The sequence below is a fragment of the Dermacentor andersoni genome, chromosome 1, assembly GCF_023375885.2.
Source record: "Dermacentor andersoni chromosome 1, qqDerAnde1_hic_scaffold, whole genome shotgun sequence".
NCBI classification, from domain to species: domain Eukaryota; kingdom Metazoa; phylum Arthropoda; class Arachnida; order Ixodida; family Ixodidae; genus Dermacentor; species Dermacentor andersoni.
In genome coordinates this window covers 370392342-370400515 of record NC_092814.1, presented here as the reverse complement: position 1 = coordinate 370400515, position 8174 = coordinate 370392342, and the positions used below count along the sequence as shown (strand labels likewise).

Sequence of the window (8174 nt, the reverse complement as noted above, 5' to 3'; positions counted from 1 at the left end):
CACGTGACCTCACGTACCTTTCGCTAGACCATATGATTCACAACCGTATTGACAGGGATATCAAACGATCGGGCTTCGAAGAAGGTCTGCGATGGTAGGCACTGCGCGTACTTCAGTACACGTGGAAAAGAGTCACATGACTTTAGCCAGATCATGGATAATTGCCAACCATGCCCCCATGGATATCGAACGAACGGGGAAATCAAAAGCTATTCGGTGGTACCCAATTGCTTGCACGTATCCGTAAAACCGGCTATCCCATTTGACGAATATCTGGACGTGAATCCGGTCTTGAAAACCGGTTTTCCGAATTCCAAGAAACCTATAACCAGGTTATTAAAATTCTCCGTTCTATTGCATGTATCCCGATGCCACATGCGCAGTTGGTTGATTCACCTTCTATGAGTTTGCGTTGTTTATCAAGCGGCTCAAAAATGTACCCGTGACTTTCCTTGTGCTTCGGTTTGTGCATTAAGCTTCCCTTGGTATTGAAAATCCGGTGGAAAATTGCGTGGCACCGGGATTAGAACTACGGTCCTCTTCCATGCGCGGCGGATGCTTTACCTCTACGCCATCGCTGCAACCTTGAAAAAAAAAAAGGCAACTACATTATTTTTCGATAACTTTTGATAGAGCAAACTAACCTAAACACGAACGAACGACACAATACAGTGCATGTCTTGTTTTATTCGTTCGAGTTTTGTCAGAAGTAATGGATTATTAACGACAAGCCCGATCGCAATGCTCGTGAGATTATTTTTTCGGAGAGGACTTCTTCGTCATTAGGCGGCCATTAGTTATGTTAGGTAAAAATGTTCGATAATTCGTGCCTGACAAGGTCGTAGGATATAAAAACAGCATCTCCAAAATGAAAATCTTGAACCATATTTGCGATGTTTCTGGGTAAACACTGAGCCTCAAAGCTTCCCTTTAATTTATCGTTGACCTGCTCTTGCGGCGCCGTGCAGATCTCTGACAATACTTGTGGCAGCACTGACACGTTTTAATGGGTCATTGTTCAGTTCATGAGAGTGGCTTGTTGGTCTAGTTGGTACATGGTTATACTAGGAGAATGCTAGGAAACTTGAAAATAGAAAAAATCGAGAGGCAGACATAGACAAAGAGACAGGAATGTAGCTGGACTAACAACTGAACTTCATTCATGAAAACGACGTCCCCCAAGTCCGTACTGAACATGCGCAAGTCGCAACAAAACGAAAACACGGTCCACACCTTACATACACACGTCTACACTTATTAAGAAATAAAAGCTGTTTCTTGGTTATGAACACAGATGGCGCGTTTACACACTTCTCGGGGCTTATAGAGTTTATAGGTGCGATAGGCTTCAATCAACTTTTTCCTGCTGAGTCTTAGCCTTCGTTAAGACTGAAACGTCACTGAAGATAGGATTACAACAGCACTCCTTACAATGCAGCGGAAGATTACCTCCTGTGCCTGTGGGTATTAGATTTGCATGCTCATGCATGCGACCATTCACACAGTGACCGGTTTGTCCTATGTAATCTCTACCACATTTCAAATAATAATGTACACTACACATGTGTCGCACGTGCGGTGCTTCACGACATGCTTGGTATTGCACGTACTCTTTCGCGAACTGTGCTGCGAGACCCTCATGCAAAGTTTTGCAAGCTTACAAGGCGCAGAACAAACCAAACTGACGTCGTTTTTTGCCGCAACCTTTTTCATTCTATGTGAAATGCCATGCACATACGGCATAACCACGAAGTTATTTTTTATTTTGAGCATTCCTTGGCTAGTACCCCAGTCCCGTCACGCGAAAAGCGTAATGGCATGTATCTGCACAAAATTGAGTAATTTGCAAAGTTAGGACATTGAATCGTTACAATAGTGTAAATGTAGATGATTTTTGTCTTTAAAAGCGCTAAGGAACAATTTTGGATACATAGTGATTCTTAGAAAATGCATGGGGAAGCTTATAGCAGAAGTCCGCCAACTGGGGGGATTCGTGGGTGGGTCAAATTGAAATTTCCAGGTTGGACAAATTGAAATTTGGGGTGGGCCAACTTAATGTTGAGGGCGCGGCAAACTGAAATTTGGGGCTGGGCCAAGTGAAAATTTGGGGAGAGCCACGTTAAAATTAGACTTGGTCCAATTTAAATAAGGAGGTGGTCCAACTGAAGTTTGGGGACGAGCCAACTTGTCCTTGGCGATGCGAACAATGTTAAATATGGGGGTATGCTTGCGCATACTCATACAACTCCAATGGAGTTTCTGCATTCCTTGAAATTTTGTACTTTTGTCCATCTGGTGTCATTGGTTTTATTCTAGAAATAATACACTTACATATACAAAACCACCAATGTAAATTTCGAGTAAAACGCTAACTACTTCGATTTGTCCAGCTGTTCAGGGGACGTATTCTGTAACGGTTGGCTTTGAAACCGGTTCGCTCTCACGAGCGCCATTTGTCGACACTTCGTTGACGTCGTCCCTGGCGGGCGAGAATACAAATTTTGTTGTAGTCACACAGGTTGTCAATCATTTGGAATGTGAACCGGTCGTCTGCTACGAGCGGAACCGCGCAGAAGTGGTTGGCTCGATCGTGGCGTGCGGTCGTGATCATGATATCGAGAGTTGTAAGGCAACTGTAGCCATCTGCTAGTCTTGCTCTGGCCGGCGCGACGAGAGAGACGCCGATGGCAACCACCTTGGTTGTGCTGCTCGCGAACGCTGGCGAAAGAAAAGACGTGACGAGAGGCAACGGCGTGATGCGTCCGTCATGAGCGAAGGAAAGTTGGGCAGGCATTTTAGGTTCTCCAAAAGCACGGTGCGATAGATTTGCGACAAGCCGCAATATCTCGGACCAGAACATATAGTAGCGTTGACACTGCGATGGAAATGCTGCGTGCGCTGCGGTTCTTCATTTTTTTTTTTTTTAGCCACGGTATATTTTAGCAGTGTGCCATGGAATGTTGAAGCTACTGGGTTGTTGCAACCATCATCCTATGGCATCATTACCGTCGTTGTTGGGGTCATTACAGTTCAGGGAAAACAAAAATTGGAGGACGCTTAAGCTTCGCCTTCAAGAGTGGAACGCGATAGCGTTATCGCACCCCGTTCGCGCCGCCTACTCAAACGCGCTACGCCAGGCAAACGTCGCGATCGGCACAGATAGCCGGGCCCGACGCGTCATGAAGGCGGACGCGATCATGGGGCGAGTGGCGCGCCACGTGTCGGGGCAGCGCCGTACATTGCGAGGAGGGGGTCTTCTGTGTTTGCCGCAAGATGGCTCTGCGTGTGCGCAGAGCGCAGATGAAATGTAGTGGAAACGTACTTCGCTACTCGTGAAACTGCGACTTCTGTAAGTTACATGGTCATAATTACCGATATACACCGCAGTATAATTTTCTACGGCACGTTTCAAAGGCAACAGCGCATTCAATAGAGGAGATTTTGTCCCATTCTGAAGGAACGAACTCGTGGCTGAGTAATAAAGAAAAAAAAAAAAAAAACTCGTGGCTGAGTGGTAGCGTCTCCGTCTCAGACTCAGGAGACCCTGGTTCGATTCCCACCAGCCCATCCTGCAAGATGTTTTTTATTTATGAAGTGCCTTCTGGGATTTATCGCTCACGGCCAACGCCGCTGACGCCGACGACACCGGCTTTTCTGTGACACGAGCTCCTTAACGCTATCGCGTTAAAAAGGGGTGTGAAATTTGTCTGCACGGCGCAGGGGAAACCTGCAGTCAAGGACGCTTCCTTGACCGCAGCAAAAATCGCATTTTTGGGGTGTGTGGACGGAGCTGTCTTCGCAATCGTCTGCCCTATGGAATTCAACTCTGGCGAAACTAAATCATATTACAGCCACGGCCTACACTCAAATAAACGCTTCGTTTGCTTAACGTATGGCACACCGCCTAACGATAAAAATAAAATAACGCAGAGAAAATTAAGCCACCGGCTGGTCGCGTCGAAAGCTGACTGGAAATTAAATGTGCAAACGTTGTGCAGCAACCAATATTTTTTATCGAACTAGCAACATCCTTCAATTGCGATATCTTCCACAAAGTACAAACAAAAATGATGACGCGACCTTGTGGCAGAAGGCCGCTCGTTCATTGGTCTCTCTCGCGCCACGACGTTCCACTAGGGTCCCTAGAAATACATGATAGTCTGCCGTTCGCACGGAGCTCCCCACAGAACCAGTTGGCTGCGCCTCGGATGAATGCGCAGGGGGCGCTGCACACAATCGGAGCGTTGTGCCTAAAGGGACGGTCGTGCGGTGCCTGCCATGGCTGCGGAAGTGTTGCGCGCTGCTTTTTGGTCGCAAGCCCAGAATACTGTTGTTTTTTTCCAAATACGTGTACGCTAACTTGCGTGTGTGTTGGTGTGCGTGCGCTCATAGATGTGCGATCGCGTCATGTCTAGGCAACGTGAGAAGCGCGACAGCACGTGTTTCGTGCCGGGAAGCAAGAGCGGCTACCGTTCCTGCAAGGTGAAATACTCTCTCTTTAGGACACCAAAGGACGCAGAAAAGAGGCCTCAACATGCCATCTGCACTTTCTCTCGGATTTCCCCCATCTTGTTAAAAATGTGCGAAATGCATTTGTAGGCAAAGGGTTTAACACACCTGAGGGTCGGATGCACGTTCAACCAATCCGAGACGCTTGGAAAATCGACAGTCAGAGTGTTTCACTTAAATCCATGCCGAAGATCACCAGCATGCACCTGAATCCCAATTCTTTCGAGAAAATGAGAGTTGCTCCAGCATTCCAACTATTTGGTGATGACATAATTAGAGGTCTTTTTATTTATCGCACCCAGTTAAGACGATCTTATGACTTTGTGGGAGCAACCGAATCTTTCGTAAAAAGGATGAATAAGCTCATCAGGATAATGACTGCGCGTGTGCCAAAAGCAGCGTTATACCCGCAGTCACCAAACTTTGAATTCTTAAAGGACTTCCTTGAACACCTCACAGAGTGGGAGAAGCATGCAAAGGCCACAATCGGTGGATTTTTGAGCAACAACATAGCAGAGGGACTCCAAGTTTCCATTCAGAGCACACTCAGTTTAGTTGCATTTCTCGGCACACTTGGCTTTAAGTACTTGATGACTGCAAACTTGAGCCAAGACAGGCTTGAAAGCGTATTCAGCATCGTTCGGTAATCATCAGGAAGTAATGACCATCCGAATGCCGCTCAGTTTTTGGTAACTGTTAATGCGCTCGCATTTTACAATCTTGCGAAACCACCACCATCGGGAAACTGTGTACCAGAAGTTGTCACGTCCTTAGTTTCGGCGCCTAAGGAACACCCAAGCAGCGAGAATATGCTGGCTATTCTCGACAGCCTTATTGAGAAAGGAGCGCTCAATGAGGCAGAAACTGCATTGGTCTCGTGTGCTACACGTACAAGTATTACGTCTGACCAGAGTGCCTGTGTGACAGGAAAAAGCCACGAGATGTTAATTGATTATATCTCAGGCTACATAGCTAGAAAAGCACTGAAAAAAAGCCATTGCATAGAGTGTGCGTCAGCCCTGACGAGTGAAAAAGCAGTGGCTGCAGCTTTCACTGCAAACTTTGATAATGGTGGCTTACTCTATTCGTCTGGCCCCTTGAAGAAAATTGTCACCGTCCTTGAAGACAGCTTCACTACTTATTTTAGTCTGAAAAAGTTGCACGAAAAAAAGCATCGTTGACTTCGCTGATTTTTTAACACATGTAAATGTTCCGTCTCTGGCCTGCGTGAAACATGGACGTGAAATTGTTAATGGCATAATGAAATATTATATTCTGCTTCGCCTGCGCTTCTACACGAAGTCTATCAATGTTGAGAGGGCAGCTAAGAAAGAGCAGCTGAAGCTGTTAAAGATGAGAAGATGCCAGTAGGTGGTGAAAACAAAAATATGGGCAGCCTGAGTGCAAAGTGATGAAAATAAATGGGTTCAACAACGATTTTTATTTTGTGCATTACATTAGTGATCCTTTGGTATCTTTTCCCTGACAGTACGTGTTACCTACCTAGCATGGGCTAATGAGCCTATTTTAGCAAGCACGTGATTCGAAAGAACTACTTAGAATGCATGCTTGTGTTCATTACTTCTTTAACACGGTTGCCTAAGCACTAAGGAATGCGTTCCTGCAGTTTGCCTAAAGCACGTGCTTTACAGGGCTCAGGTTCTCATCTTACATGTTTTATTTGTGCTTGCATCTAGAAGTTTCCAGTGCTCAGTCTGCCTTCTAACTTCATTTATAGTCCGTAGAAGTTGAGATCGGATCAATAGCATGAATGAAAACGGCACTGTCAATAGCGCACTGTTGCGCGCACACACGGTCGTGGGGTTTAGAATCCTGGGTAATGTTTTTGATGCAAGGAATTTTTATTTTAATTCCTCAGAAGGCGGTATTACAATACGTGAATGGGCAGCAGTATTCAGAAAGCAGAATATGATGTAAAAATAAACGGGTTCGTTTCAGCTTGGACTCTGGGGTACGCGCCCAAAATTTTTCGCAATAAAGAAATCGTTTGCGCCGCTACGCCAATAACTGAAGTGCACATTGAAAAACCACGACTAAGCTAAAATCAAAGAAAAAAACAGTGCAATCGCATGCGCAAGGCAAATCAACACGCGCAGTGAATTTGTTTCGCGGGGCGAGACGCGCGCGGCTAGAGCAGACGCCGCGGCTGGCATGGCACGCCGATTGCTCGCAGCGCCACCGCGGCGATCATTCAGCAGCAGCCCCCGCCGCAGCCGGCGGACGCCAGACTAGCAAGTATTTCTAGGGACCCTAGTTCCACTCTTTCTACGAGAGACGTAACCCACACGTAACAGCCACAGCGAACCGGTTCCAGCGAACCGATAAAGAACGGGTAAAGCGAACCGCTCAGGAATACGGCCTCTGAATGTCAAAATAAACAAAAAGGATATGTGTATATTTAGGAAACGGACCCTCAAACACAAAAGGACTTGGGAGTGCGCTTATTACATAAAGAAAATTTGCATTTAAATGTGCCTATTTTCTGCAGGATATGCCTACTCAGTGCTGTTTTTACACTGCTATATAAGCGAATATTTTGTTCCTGAAATTGACCCAACAAATTACAACGTCTGACACCAGGAACGAACGATGACTGTTTCTCTTCACAAAAATTTGGTTGCGAACGAAATCGCTTAAGGTGTAGAAAATTCTCTTTGGAGCATCAAAGAAACATAAAATGTAGTGAATTTCAATACCTTCTTCAAGAATAATGCGAAGCATGAATGTTACATTTGCTCCAGGAGATCGTGGAGTGCACAAAAACTCGGCTAGAATAAAGATGCAAGGCGCATGCTTCTGTTATATAACTTCGTTCTTTCCACGCACAAATATTTGTAGGGTGAAAACTACTGGCAAACATAAGACATCGTGGGTTATATAGAAGTTTATTTATTCCACTTCTGTCATTTTTAGATATACATGTACGCCCTATTTTGGTACAAGAACACAAGGGCGCTCACATTTTTCGGTAGAACGCAGCTTCTTTTGGCAGTGATTGTATTTCTAGCAGTTGAAAATAGGCGCTCCGAACTTGCGGATGAGGCTGTGATGTCCATGTATTTTTTGGAAAGTTCCGCCACTAGGGGAAATTCGGGCTCATTGTCCTTCCACCATTTAAGTTCGTCCATGTTGTGCCGCAGCTGGGGCTCGGAGAGGTATGCGTCGAATTGAGCCGACGGGTCACTGACGCGCGGCTGTTCATTAAACAGTATGTCGGGTGCAGTTGCGTCGGTCTGCACCCATCCCGCTTTCATGAGCCGAAGGCGACAACAGATTTAAAATTTCTCTAACATTGCTACGGATCGCCTCTCTGGCATCTGGCTCCTCATACTGGAGGCATTTGTACCTCGGATCGAGAAAAGAAGCTCTCTGGCGTGCCGACACCGAGCTCTGCTGGGCGTGCCAGTCCAAGGAGAATCACCGAGATATCTCCATCCGAACCACTTCTTTGAAATTCTCGACTTGGAAGTCACCCGTGCCCTGAAGCTCTAGTTTCTTCACTACTGCTTTCGCCACTGGCCGAACCATGGAGACAGGGAACACCGTGTCGCTGCAGAGAATGGTGGTTGCAAGATGAAGAGGCTCAAGGACCTCAGCAAGTTCACTGATTACATTCCATTCTTGCTGACTGATCTCTAGGTTCT

The 8174-nt window shown here is 46.1% G+C and overlaps 1 pseudogene; it reads left to right on the top strand.

Annotated features, from left to right (window-relative positions):
* The first annotated feature begins 2215 nt into the window (after positions 1-2215).
* On the top strand, positions 2216-5880 carry LOC126516666 (uncharacterized; annotated as a pseudogene).
* Positions 5881-8174: the final 2294 nt, after the last annotated feature.